Below are 14,328 nucleotides of genomic sequence, written 5' to 3' on the forward strand. Positions count from 1 at the left end.
CAGTTCCACCACAGGTGATGACCTTACTGGAGAGAAATCTTCAAGTTAGTCAGTTCAGTATATAACCAACCAATGGCAGCCTTTAAGAAGCAAACAAAAAGACCACCTGACAGATAAGACCAGGTATTTGGAAAGATGCTGTATTTTTTTAAAAAAAGACAAAAAGAAGAATTTCAGAAGTTCTGGAGATGACATTGCTAAGAGAGGGTGATGAAGCTTAAACCATGGAAATACATTCTCATCTGATCATGTATTATATTGTATTCTAGGCTGCATTACTTGATTTTTCTCTACCAACCGAGACAGTCAGGTACCATTTACTTGTTCAGTTATTTAAGGAACTGCTGTTTATTATTAATTATTATTATTATTATTATTATTATTATTATTAACAATTGTGTATTTTGAGCCATATCATGCTATTGATTTTTCAAGCAAATCTCCCCTACTGAAGTTGCGTGGATGGGTTTGGGAAATACCACCACTTTCACCTACCACACAAGTCCAAAAGGAACCAAGCCCAAGTCAAGAAGCAGCCACATCTGAGGAGCCCATAGATGTGAGATGATTTGTTGGAGAAAAGAAATAACAAGCATTAAAATATCTGTTAAGTAATATTATTGTAAACCTGACAGCTTTCTATTTCAGTTTTAAATAATAAAACATGTTCAGAGATATAACATCCAATACAGAATATACGTCATTCCTTAAAATACAAAATTGGAGGACATATCTAAAAATACAATTTAATTAAAATTCCAGACTTGAATGGACTGGGTGGGCCTTTAACAGCACATGGTGGGGCAGAAGTAAGGTGGAACTGGTTTTATTTTCCTGAAGTTGGTCTCAGTTTTCAGAAGTTTGAGAAACCCTGTTTTAGGATGATGGACAAAATGACTTCTTAAGGAAGAGGAGGCAAGCAGCAGTGATCCCCAAAAGAAAAGCATCCTTTATGAATGTGAGCCACAGTAATAAGGAGAAAGATGAACTGGGCATCCCTTGATCTTATTTATCACACAGTCAGGAGTAGCAAAACAGGGGGGAAAATGCCTAACTCTCCCTCCTGGGAAATGAGTCAGAGGCCTGTGTGAGCCCCAATAATTTTAAAAGCATATAAAACAAAAATGAAAAAGCCACCCACATGTATCATAAACCCAGACCAAATAACAAATCGGCTCTGATCTGAGCGCTTAAAACTCACTTTTTGACATTTTCGAGTTAATGTAACTAAACAATGTGTCAGAAAGCCAATTATTCCATAAAATGCAGCTAACAAAAACATGTATTTGTTCATTTGGTCAATATGGACCAGTATAAATGAATTAAGATGGATTTTATCTCCCTCCTGCTCTTGCGGTAAAGCACTCTGCCTGATTTGTTTTATTTCTCCCACCTGATTTTTAGTCTTCCACAAGCTGTAGCACTGTAGTTTATTGTGCGCAATCAGCCATAGAGACTCTCAGCTCTCCCATTGTTTGACCAGGATCCTTTTCACAATTTGTTCTGGGTTCTCTTCTCCATGATCTCAGCAAGCATTAGTGTCAAACACCCTACCAATAAGCTCAGAACAGGTGATCTAAATGAGATTTAGTTTAAATTAGCTGATAGCCATATAATTCCCCAGTCAAAGAAGCTATACTACTTTTGCTTGCTGACCTCCATTTTTCTTTGAGCCTAGAGCATTCTACATGATGTAGTGAAGCACACTCTAACTTCAATGTTCATGTATTAGTTTATCTTCTCAGGGGTTGTATATTTTAAAAAACGGTGTGTCCATGAAGTATGCACCATACTTTATAAGGTTCTGAATATAGGCACCACTTCTATTGCAGGATCTTGATTCCGTCTTAGCCAAAAAACATGCCCCCTAAAAAAATTATGTAAATTTGGGAGTGGTATCTTGTCAGTCATCTTTGCATTACCAACTTTGATGTTTATCTAAAACAATTTATCCAATTAATTTCTATATCCTCCATTCTAGTGGGGTACATGAGGTGCCACAGTGCAGAATCTGCATGCATATATTTATCAAGAATGTAACTCTTCTGCGAGATGCCAATGGCGGCAACAATGGCCAGGTTCAATCTGTCTAGAGGTCTTTTTTCTAAAATAAATAAATTGATGGCTCAAGCCCCCATCCAGAGCAGTACTCCTATTTCTGGCTTTGAGAAATTAAAATACAATTTCCCCAGGCTTCTAAGTGGCTCACCCTTACTCACAAGTCCTTGGGGATATGGAACCACAAATACTGTGAGGAAAAGGGAATAATCAACGAAAGCAATATGCTAACTATATTTACATACAATAAAACAAACAAAACCCATTCTGTATATCAGGAGTATGGCCAGCCCAGAGATCCAATGTATTAATTGTATGGCTTGTTAAGATCCAGAACTTAGTCATCATAATAATCAATCACCATTTATACAGTGAGAACATAGGCAACTTCAATTACAGCAACAAAACACAGTATGCAGAACTATGGTTAAGCAACATTATAATTCATATGAAGATCGCCAGGGCTGGCTTTTATCTTTTCCCCTATAGACAGAGCAGAGAGTTCCATCCTTCTAGCTCTGAAGTTTACACGCTGCCCTCAGCCAGAAATCCACAGTCCCAGTAAATGTCGGAACTAAACGTGTGCAAGTAAATTCCCCACTTTTCCATTTGGTCTAAGCATGCCCAACAGTGCTGCCACAGAGCTGTGGACTAACTGGATTGGTATCTCACTCACAACCCCTGCTGACTCATCAGTTAAATGTCTCACTGGCCTCATAACTCTGTCACACCAATTAACAATGAAACACATTATGGGTGCAGGTTCAGCTACCTTTTGGATTAGTGCAGGTGAAGGCTTCACTGGGGGCCCTACAGACACTGATCTTGGTTCCCTGAGAGTTGTTCTGAAGAAAAGGGTGCTTTTAGATAGAGCCTCTCATGGCTCTACACCACCACCCCACCTGCTATAGCAATTCCAGGGGGACCCTGAGAAGCAGGAGCAGCAGCATAGGACTCTTTCACCACAGGAATGGCTAGCAGCACACCCTTCCTTCCACTCCCCTTAAGAGCAGCAGAGGTGCCTTTCCCTTGCCAAAGTAGAGGTGGCAGCAGGGAGGTTACCAGTACTTACACCTGCAGCTGGGATTTATTTGTCTGGGTGGGTCAGCAGAGCCTGGCACACTCTTCTTGATCTGTGACATATGGAGTGCTCCTGCTGGGTGGTGTCGCCATGTTCCTCCAGAGAAGTGGGTCTTGGCGTTAACACCCCATTGAGATGCTGGAACTGGTCACCTCTGTCAAAACTATTATTTCAGTCTTTGCAGACTCAGGCAGGTAATACTCCATCAGTTATGCTTGATTCACATTTTCAAACATTTCTTTGCCACAATGGGGGCTGGAGATTTAGACCCAGACTGAAATCAATGGAAGTTAGGAGCCTAAATATCTTTGAGGCTCTGAGCTTTCTTTTTAATGAAAGCTAAGATTTTGCTGCAAATACATGACTCCAAGATCTGGTGCCTTCATCATGGGTCTATAGTGCCTATGCCTTAATCTGGCCCTGCCCCAGATTCATCAAAGATGTGGTCCCATGTAAAGCACATAGCAATAATCCAATCTTCAGGTTAAAAAAGGCAGAGATGACAGTAGCAAGGTCCATATCTGAAAGAAATGAATGCAACTTCCTGATCATATGTAAATGAAAATAGCCATCCTGGCTGTTACCATCTAACTGTGACTGAGGCATTTTTGAATATTATCCCCTCAGCCTATTAACTCTCATCCATGCCTTGAGCCCACCCAAATAGTAGGTAAGTGGAGTGAGGCAGGTAGAGTGAGATGGAGCTATAGAGTTGTGTGTCAGCAGCAGACAGAAGACACCCAAAGCCATGTCTCTTCACTAATCCTTTGGCCCATATACATATTAAATAAGAATGGTGACAAGATGGAATCCCCATTGAGTGGTGGCTGGGTGAATGTGGGTAAGTGACAGCTGTCTGATAGGTGTCATCTGCCACTGAAAACATCATCAGCTCAGTCCAGGTCTCCAAGTCCAGAGTCCTGTTCAGGTGCCATTGTGCTACTCCTATCTACATCTTCTCCAAAAACAGCCTCTGAAATCCCCGCCCAATGTGTTCTGGCAGCAGCTTGTGCAGAGCCACAAAAAACAAACACTGTCATCATAAAAAGCAGCAGCTGTCAGTCGTGTAATTAGGGCGAGAAGGATCCATACATTTGGAACATAACAGCCAGTAAACAAATTTGGCAGGCCTAGGCCATTTCCTCCCACAAGCCCAAGAGTGAACAGAAAAGTTGCCCCACAAACCCCCACAAACGTGAATGTAGAGCAAGACAGAGAGTTGGGACATAAGCCCAGACACATGCTTGCTTGTCACAGCCACTTGCAGTGCTATGCAGACACGGGGTGTAACAACAGTATGCTAACATTGACAATGTGGGCATGCAGTAGTGGAGTAGGCTACCACGTATTGACAAGCATGCAGCTACTTACCCTATAGTTAGCGTGCACTAAAGACAAGGCTCTAGAGGCTCAGCCAAGATTGGAGCTCCACTGTTGGAGGTCCTGTGCAAACACAGAGTAAGAAACAGTCTCTCAGGGAACAAGTCTAAATAAACAAAACAAATGGTGGGAGAAAGTAAATAAAATTATTAATAGCCCCATTTTATAAGAGGGAAATAGATGCACTGAAAGATTACATGACCAAGGTCACACAGGAAGTCTGTGGCAGAGCCCAGAAGTTGAATGGATCAAGAGAAGGGATTGCACAGGTTGATATTCATGGTTAGAATGGGCTAACAAATATTTGTCTGGGCTGTTGAGTTTTCTTGGCTATTTTAAAAGGCTGATTTAATAAGACAGTTGAAAACACCTCTATACCACATTGCACCATCATGAACCTTCCCCTGTCTTGTCCCCACACTCCCACCACACTTTCTCTCTGTATACATACACAGCAATGTATATAGGAAGATGCTTAAATCATTACAATTATGTTTATTTCTGTCAACTAAATGAGCTGCTGCTTTGTATAAATCTGTTCTTTTTTCTGAGCCTTCCCCCCATATCCCCTCAAGCCTTAGCTCCAATTGTTATTTTGGAAATAAATCTCTAAATCTATCCTACAGGTTCCTTATGAGCACAGTATAATTTTATGAATAGTTGAGCTGCTCTATCCTTTTGAGAGAGCTGCATTTCTGTGAACAGTTTATCCAGGATGCCTTTGGTGGGGGGGTTCCACACAGCATATGATTTACCAGGTGTTTTATTGGGATGGCGATCATGCCAATCAAAACAAATTGCCTCATGACTGAACCTTTGGTTGGCTGCTTTAGATTTCATTTTAACCTTGAGATGGATAGATTCAGTTGCCCTCCACTACAGTGTATCTGCATTTGTTTTTCAGTGTCATTGATGTAATGCGCTATGCAAGAACCCCCTTCACTTGTCAGGAGCAGTAAATGTTTTAGAGTGTGCCATTGACAGACCCCAACACACGCATTCAATCTCCTTCTCTACGGAGATGGAAATGCATCACTCTTGCAACAGTTTGCTAAGGCACTCCCATTAGTCTCAGCCCATGTTAATTAGAGCTCTAATGAAGTTTTCATCCCTGGGGTGAACTGTAGCAAACAACCCTCATAAAACCTGCAGAGTTATAACTATTTGCCCAGCACATTCACTCTTCATTGAAAACTTGACTGAAGCCTTAAGCTTGTATAGAAACAAAGTCAAAATGTACAGTGGAACTATAACATAATGCCAGTCAAAACTAGAGAATTGTGCCAGGATCTTTCTCAGTGAGGTGATTTTTGGACATTGTGTGGTGAACTTAACAGAGAATGATTGTACTGAAAACTGGAAAAGGAATTAAAGAGGGAGGAGGAGTTCAGTGTGGGACAGATGAACCAATTCATTCAAAGAATGGCCCCAAAGGTTTGATCATTTCAAGACCAAAACTCAACCTTACTTTTTTATTTAGAGATTCTAAAATATTTGCTTAATTGTTTTTTACTTTGATTGTCCAGTAGGACACTGTCCCTCTGCTGAAAAAAGTAGACACTTTTTAGTCTGCATACTCTTAAACTTTCTTTCCACAAGCATTTGTCTCAACAAAATGAAGCACCTGAACATCCATAGAAACTGATCAAAGAAGGGATATGAACAGGTTTACAACAGATGCAACTCATTGAGGTTTCCAATGAAAACTCACTGAAAGAACTGCCAGGTCTATAATTTGGTGACTGTGTTCATGTCAAATTGGATGGAGAAAAAAGATGGACATAAAGAAAAATAATTCAGGGCCCAGATCATATGTGATCGAGATCAGCAATGGAGAGTTCAGCAGAAACAGTTGACATCTACAGTGTGTTCCTCAGAAAGAACCATCAACAGAGCAAACTCTACAGATGGCAGATGCCAAACAAGAAGAGAACTCGGGGATTACAAATGGACCCCAGCCAGTTGTTACAACTAATGTCATGCATTCATGTCATATAATTAGAAAACCAGAATGATTCAGAGACATTTAACAGACTGATACATACTGAACTTCAAAGACAGTGTGATAGTGTAAATATTCTAAGGGTACGTCCAGACTACCCGCCGGATCGGTGGGTAGTGATCACTCTATCGGGGATCGATATCGATCCGACGAAGTGGGTATTAACCCACGAAAGCTCATGCTCCAATATGTCTGTTAGTCTATAAGGTGCCACAGGACTCTTTGCTCCTTTTAAGAAATATAAGACATTTGCTGTGAAGATGCAGACCAAAACCTAACATCAGATCTTTCCACCTGTTACCATTCATCGCTTCTTACACAAACATTTAGGGCTAGATTCTACCTGGCCCTTTTGTGGGTGCACAGTGTAGCAGGAAGGAATAAGATGCCTTCACTCCACACGGATTGCACAAGCAGAGGGCAGGACTGCAGTCAGGGCAGTGCATGGAATGCTCCCTAAGTATGTCCTGTAGGGTGCTCTGCATTACAAAGGAAAAGGGGCAGAGAGTATGTGAGGTCATGACATCCTCCTTCGCACCAGCTGCATGGGGGAGTATGCTGCACCCCTCAAAGTAGTACAGCATTTTTGTACTCTATGAAATAGAATGTGCTTCCCCTGGACATGTGCAACCGGATACCCCACCCAACCAAGCACTGTGTCAAAATGGCATTGTCTAGACCTTACTCAGCTTTTATTCCCCCAAACAGATGTTGTTGCTTGAAATCAGCTATGTCCTCACTGTTGGTTTTGAATAGCCCAGGGGATTTGATGGTATTTTATCGGTTAACTTTGTGCACTATATTGAAGCAGCAGCAGCAGCAATGGTCTTGCAGTTACAAACCTACAATGTGCTCGTGTTCCAGGGAGAACCAAAGACAAGACTGGCCTGAGTAAACTGTGGGTTTGGATTCAGAACAGAGATACTCCTCTTCTCCCCTCCTACCTTAATTAAAGCTGATTCTGTGCCATTGGATCTTATTAATGTAAATTTCCATCATGCAGTTTTGATGGTGTTTTTTTCCCCAGGAGAAATAAAAGCAAGTTAAACATTCTTATTTCATTACTTTAGAAATACATTTTAAGCACAGCAAAAACAATTCCTTCAAAGTACATTTTCTTCAAAATCAATAATAGTTCTTAATGGCTCAGAAAAAATATCATAATATACCACTATCAAAGCTAATCTACCATAAGGAGAACAGTAACATCAAATGGCTTCTTCTATAGCAACAAATTGTAATTAATTACCTAATTTGTTGGAGCATTTGTAATATATATTTCATAGCGCCACTGCTTGGTATAACCTTCCAGACAGCTTTCTGAAGAAATATGATCTAAGCATCGTCTCAAGCTGATATTGTCAAATAACTCACCATTCTGTGCAAAAGAGCAAAACAAAACAAGAGTATAGTGTTTCAGCTTCTAACGCCTCAGGAAACTCTATTCCTTACCAACATTTCACTCCAACAGTCTCCAGCCTTTTGCCTTTATATCTGGAATATGCAACAGATCCTTTAACTATTTGGCTTTCACTTCCTAATGCTTTCCTTGGTATCAGTTTGCTCATTACTGCTAACCCAAACCAAATGATTCCCATTACTTTACATCATACTCCAATCACAAAAGTCTCTGCCATGTGTCTAGAGTGTGATATATCCAATCTGTTACGCTTGATGAGAGTGATGTTAAATAAAGGCTGAATGGATAGTAATTGAACAGTGAGAAGCCCTTGGGCAGCTTTGCATTGTTTCACACTGCTCATATTAATGAGGTTATATCACTGTTTATGTCAATGGAGCCGTTTGTGTAAAGTCTCCCAGTTCATAGGCCTTTTGTGCAGATGAAGAGGTTACTTACTGTAACTAGGTTATTTGAGATGTGATGCAGACATTTATTCTAAGTAAGCGTGTGCACACCCCGTGTGCCAAAGCAGGACGTTTGCCTAGCAGTACCCGTAAAGGGAAAGTGCTCACATCTTGTTCCTATAGCATTTCCCATGGTTCCTTTGCACCAGGGGAAGACTCCAGTGCAGAGGGAACAGTGGGTGGGTTGTGCAATACACATCTGCATTATATCTTGAAGAACCACAGTTACAGTAAGCAGACATTTCTTCTTCGAGTAGATACAGATGTATATTTGACGTAGATGGCTAGCAAGCAGTATCCTCAACTGAAGGCAGGGCTCGGAGGCTATCTGAGTGAGGATTGCAGGCCCACTCTTCTGACATTAGCATCCGCTCTGGAAGAAGCAATGATCGTTTGATGGTCTGTAAATGTATGTATAAACGACTATATGGACAAACAGCAAATGTCCACCATGGAAATGGCATTGAGAAACACTACCAATGTTGCCTGTGCTCTTGTCAAATGAGCCTGTATCAGCAGAGGCGGCATAACCAACGCTATTTTATATGTGGTTTTGAAATATTACCCATCTAGAGATGGTCTGCTTAGAGACTGATTGTCCCTTCATGTGGTTCACATGTGATATGAACAAGTGAGGTGAAGCACAAAACTGTTCAGTACCTGATCAGATAAAAGGCTAGGCAGCATCTCACATCTAACATATGGAGGCATTTCTTCTGGCGGGGGGGGGGGGGGAAATATGACTTGGGGAAAAATACAGGCAAATACACTTCCTGGTTCAAATGAAACTAAGAGACTACCTTGGATATGAACTTCAGGTGTGGCTGGAACATTACGTTGTCCCTGGAGAACTGAATATAAGGAGCCCAGCCATCATCCACCCTCCTGGCAGAGGAGAGTGTCAAGAATGCAGTTTTCGGAGACAGGAGGGGCAGCAGACAGGAAGCAAGGGGCTTGAATGGAGGCCCCCTGAGGGCTGCTAAAATCGTGTTCAGGTCCCACAAAGAGACCAGCTTTGGGACCATAGAATGCAGGCGGAGTAGTCCTTTCAGAAATATTGTCACCATGGCATTTGAAAAAAATTATTTCCTTTTGATAGGGGGATGAAATGCCAATATTACTGCCAACTGTACTTTCAACAAATGGAGTGCTAAACCCAATTTCTGAAGGTGTAGAAGGTATTCCAGGCTGTCCTGGATGGAAGTACCAACTGGATGGGCCCTGCAGGCCAAAGGCTACCCCGAAAACCTCTTCCACTTGGCCAAGTAGGCCATCCTATTGAAAGGTTTCCTGCTGTTGAGTAGGACCTGTTGAACAGCCTCCGACCAATGTTCTTCCTCCTCAGCCATGCAGCAGTGTGCAGGGAGCTGATCTCCTGGTCCCAATATAGGCACTGCACCCTCAATGAGTTCAGATGTGCCCTGCAACCCAGAAGGGATGTGTTGGTAAACACTGATTTGGTTGGTGAGGGCCAAGTGAAGGGGACTCTTTGGCACACATTGAGCGGGGATTCCCACCAGTGCAATGACCCCAAGGCTGGTGGAGGAAGGTGAACCAACCTGTCCAGAGAATGCAGGGCAGGGTGGTAAACCAGCCTGAGGCACATCTGAAGAGGGCAAAGACACAACATGGCAAATGGGACCACCAGGGTACAAACGGACATGTGTCCCAACAAGTTTAGACACATGCAGACTGTCATGAATGCTTGCGATTGCAGACTGAGAGTTGTAGAATCGCTTGGAAGTTGTTGGTGGTCAGGAATGCCCTTGACTTTATGGAATCTAACAGGGCCCCAATGAACTCTATTTGTTGAGTGGGAGCCAATGTTGACTTTACAGTGTTTAGAATAAGTTGTAAAAGGTTGAGTAAACATAGCAAGGTGTTGATGTGGGTGAGAAACTTCTCTCTGGAGCAGCCCTTCAGCAACCAGTCATTGAGGCAGGGGAAGATGTGGATTCCCTTCCTCCTGAGGTAAGCCAGGACCACTGCTATGCTTTTGGTGAAAAACCGCGGGGTGGCAGGCAGAAGAGAACCGTGTACTGAAAGTGTTGTTCTCCTACTATGAAGCTAAGAAACTTCTTGTGACTTGGAAAAATGGCCACATGAAAATAATCATCCTGAAGGTGCAGAGCAGAGAATCAGTCATTCTGAGACAAAGCAGAGAGGATAGGTGAGAAAGTGGCTATGTAGAATCTCATGTATTTGATTAATTTGTTGAGTCCACAGAGGTCGAGGATGGGCCTCATCCCACGCTTGGATTTTGATATCACGAACTACCAGGAGTAGAACCCATGACTCTGGTGTTTTTATGGAAATTCCTCTACCACTACCAAAGTAAGCAGAAAGCTGACCTTCTTGAAGAGCAGTGTCTCATTAGAGGGATCCCTGAAAAGGGATGGGGAGAAGTGGGAGGAGAGCACATGGAGACAAACTGGATGGTGCAGCCCAATCTGACAGTGTCAGAGGTAATCGAGACCTAGGCATTGTAAAAATGGGCCTGTCCCCAAAGGAATCGGGGGACAATGATGGTGGAAGAAAACAATGGGAACAGTTCTCTGGACCCACGAGTGAAAATGGGCACTTAGCAGGTCCTGAAGGAGGGAAAACTGACTGGCCGGGCCCTGACCTCAAGTGTTTCCTCTTGTGAGACCTGTCCCTCTTCCTGGGGTAGTCTCACTGTCATGGGAGGAAGGGCTGCATGCAAGGATGCTGCGGCCTGTATGGCAGTTGTTGCTGCATCTATGCATGGGTGGCATGTACATTTCCACAGACCTGAAGGTAGACCTTGAATCCTTAAAGGAATGCAGGGTTTCATCAATCTTGTACAAAAACAAGATTCGGTCATCGAAAGGCAAGTCCTCAATCGCTTGATGGACATCGAGCATGATACTCAAGTTTTGGAGCCAGGAAGCCCTCCTCATAGTAATTGCTGAGGCCATCACCCTGGCCAAGGTGTCCACAACATCAAGGGTGGATTTCAGAGATGTCTTGGCCACCAAGCAGTCCTTGGCAATAAGTGCCCAAAACTCATCATGAGAGACCTTGAGCAACTGCTCAAATTTGGCCCTAGCTAACCAGTTGAGAAAGTCATATTTGGACAGCAAAGCTTGATGGTTTGTGATCCTCATCTGTAATGATGATGAGGTGTTTATTTTTCTGCCCAAAAGGTCCAAAATCATAGAGTCTCTGTCCTTGGGCCTGGATTTCAACCTCTCATATTGGGCTCTGTCATTCATCGCCATGGTCACCAGGATGTTCAGGGCCAGATGGGAATAGAATCACTTGTACAGGCACAAATTAGTGCTTCTCCAAGTACTTTGCCACCGGTAGTAGTCAGGCCAGTATACCCCAAAGGCTTTCACAAGTTCAAGGAGCATCTCATTAATTGAGAGGGCCACTCTCCCTGAGACAGAGGGCTGGAGAATGTCCATGAGTTTATTGGTATTCTCACGGAGAAACTCCGCTTGAATACTGAGGGTTGCGGCCACCTAACTTAAGAGGTCCTTGTCCAACTTGAAGTCCTCTGGGATGGAGGGGGAGGATGAACCAGGAAGCACCCCATCATCCAGAGATGAGGACAAGGCTGTTGGCTGAGCAATAGATGGGTCCTGCTCCTGAGGTAGCATCTCCAGATGGGGAAACACCAGTGGTTCCACAGGAAGGGGAAGTGTGGGCACTTGGGCTTGTGGTTAACTTGCAGCTGCCAGTGCCACACAAGCAGGCAATCTCACCTTCGACTTGGGCAATAAGCAAGACCTCTGGGAGCAACAAGCTTCCCACTGAGTCCAAGGGGGCCACTGGTATAGGTAAGGCATTTGTGGCCAGTAGGTGCTGGGCCAGCGTCCTCTGTCCCAGACTCAAGGCATATGCCAACCCTGGTAGCAATAACAGTCTACTGGTGGCCTTCAGACCTCCTCCAGTGATGCAGGAGGATGAGGATCTCAGTTCTGAAATGGAGGAGTCCTGGGACCTCAGAGACTTGGAGGGGGCAACCCCAAAGGGGGCCAACAGGTGATCTGATTTATCAGTGGCCCAGAATGAGATTGGAATTGGCATTCCTGAGGTAGTCATCACCTCCGGTGCAGAACATGTTAGTGCCACAGGCAAGGTTGGTTCTGGTGCAAAAGGCAGTACCAGAACTCCTGAGTCCTCAACATCGAGGGTGGTGGCAACTGCCATGGAACCATCTGCAGCATTGTGTCAGTGCCAAGAAAGGTTCCACTACCAAAGAGCCCCATACCAATTCCAGTGCCATTTCCATGCCAATCACTAGGAGGGGCGCTTTCTGGCATAGTGCCAAAGGGCCTTAACGTTCTGTTACATGATCCACCTGGGGGCTCATCATCATCTTCAGCCTTGCAAAATCTTGGACTAGCAGAGAAGATGGGACTGAAAGGTAGAATAGGTCTAATGCAGCTTGGTATGCTAATGTCACACCTTCAGTATTGGCATCGCCTCAGTCATTACTGGACTCAAAGGACACCTGGAGGCCAGAACCAGAGTCAGTGGTGTGGTATATCTGCCTTCCCTACCCTGTACTGAGGGAGGGTAAGAGGTACTTATGCCATCCCACATGCTGGAACTGGTCCTGTGGCACTCTTCTCTCTTCTTGGGGGAGGCAGAAGAGTCGCCCTGAGACCTAGAGTATTCACGATTGGTCTTATGAGATCTCTTCTTTGGCGCCGATGACAGAAAATGTCTCCTACACCTCTTCATAGAGGCCTCTGCCCCAGATCAAGAGGCAACAGCACCTTCTGAGACCCAGGGCAATCTGCAGCCTGATGAAAGCCTCAGTACCAGGTCAGGCTGCATGGCCTGCTCAAGCAGGTGCTGCTTGAGGCAAAGGTACTGCGCCACCTGAGTCCTCTTTTCGAACGATCTGCAGATCAAACAGCTTGCCTTAAGGTGGGCTTTGCTAAAGCAGAACAAGCACCGTGTGTGTGTGTGGGGGGGCGTCACTGTTGGGAATTGCCACTCAACATGAAGGGCAATACTTGAACCCGGTTGAGGACACTACTAACACTATACAACTTTTTTTTAAACTAACTATTAACTCTATACAATGAGCTAGGCTAAGAGGATGAATGCGAGGTTGTGAAACAACAATTACACAGAGCTCCAACTCCAGCTGATGGATGGCGAGAAGGGACTGATGGGGGTTGGGGCAACACTGCCTCATATAGCGAGAAGGGGCAGTAGGCACAAGGTGTGAGTGCCACTGCTCTATGGGTACTGTTAGGCAAAAGTCTCCAGCTTCAACACTGTCCCATATCTATACTGTTGTCTCTTTCAGCCTGAGGTCAGGATGAACTCAACCTGATTGTGCAAAGGAACTATGTTGATGGCCCATCCATGAGGTTAATGGAGCCAATGAACTTCCAGGCAGCTTTGAGGGAAAATGTTGTTCATCTGGCTGACCACTCAGTGGTTTAGCAGGAATTTATATCAGAGGGGTAGCCGTGTTAGTCTGGATCTGTAAAAGCAGCAGAGAGTCTTGTGGCACCTTATAGACTAACAGACGTTTTGGAGCATGAGCTTTCGTGGGTGAATACCCACTTCGTCGGATGCATGTGTATGTGGTGACATGCATCTGTCGAAGAAAAACTCAGTTCTTACTTTGAGTTTTTCTTCAACACATCCGACGAAGTGGGTATTCACCCACAAAAGCTCATGCTCCAAAATGTCTGTTAGTCTATAAGGTGCCACAAGACTCTTTGCTGCATTTACAGGAATTTATAATACATTACAGCTGGTAAAAAAAAAAGGCACAATATTTTTAATGGGGAACGTTTATAGTATTTTGCCTTTCTTGTACTCAAAACCAGCTGAACTATTTTAACTCAAATTTTACTGGGAAATTTGAGCTCAAAGGGTGAAAATTTCAGAAAGTGATAAGTTTATAGAACTATAAACTAAATTGCTTTTACACCTTATATATGTA

At 43.7% G+C, this 14,328-nt stretch overlaps 1 long non-coding RNA gene across 2 annotated transcripts in view; it reads right to left on the reverse strand.

Moving 5' to 3' along the window:
• Nucleotides 1–469: 469 nt before the first annotated feature.
• The window catches only part of LOC120398526, a 41,516-nt gene continuing 27,657 nt past the window's right edge, over nt 470–14,328 (reverse strand). Inside the window, exons 3-4 of one of the 2 annotated variants that reach the window (XR_005594496.1) lie at nt 4,511–4,582; nt 470–3,660 (exon numbers count right to left, since the gene is read on the reverse strand). This is a non-coding gene — a long non-coding RNA (uncharacterized LOC120398526). Of the gene's footprint in view, nt 3,661–4,510; nt 4,626–14,328 lie in introns of both variants that reach the window. The other variant, XR_005594498.1, reaches the window with a different exon arrangement.

Source organism: Mauremys reevesii, linkage group 2, assembly GCF_016161935.1.
Source record: "Mauremys reevesii isolate NIE-2019 linkage group 2, ASM1616193v1, whole genome shotgun sequence".
NCBI lineage: Eukaryota > Metazoa > Chordata > Testudines > Geoemydidae > Mauremys > Mauremys reevesii.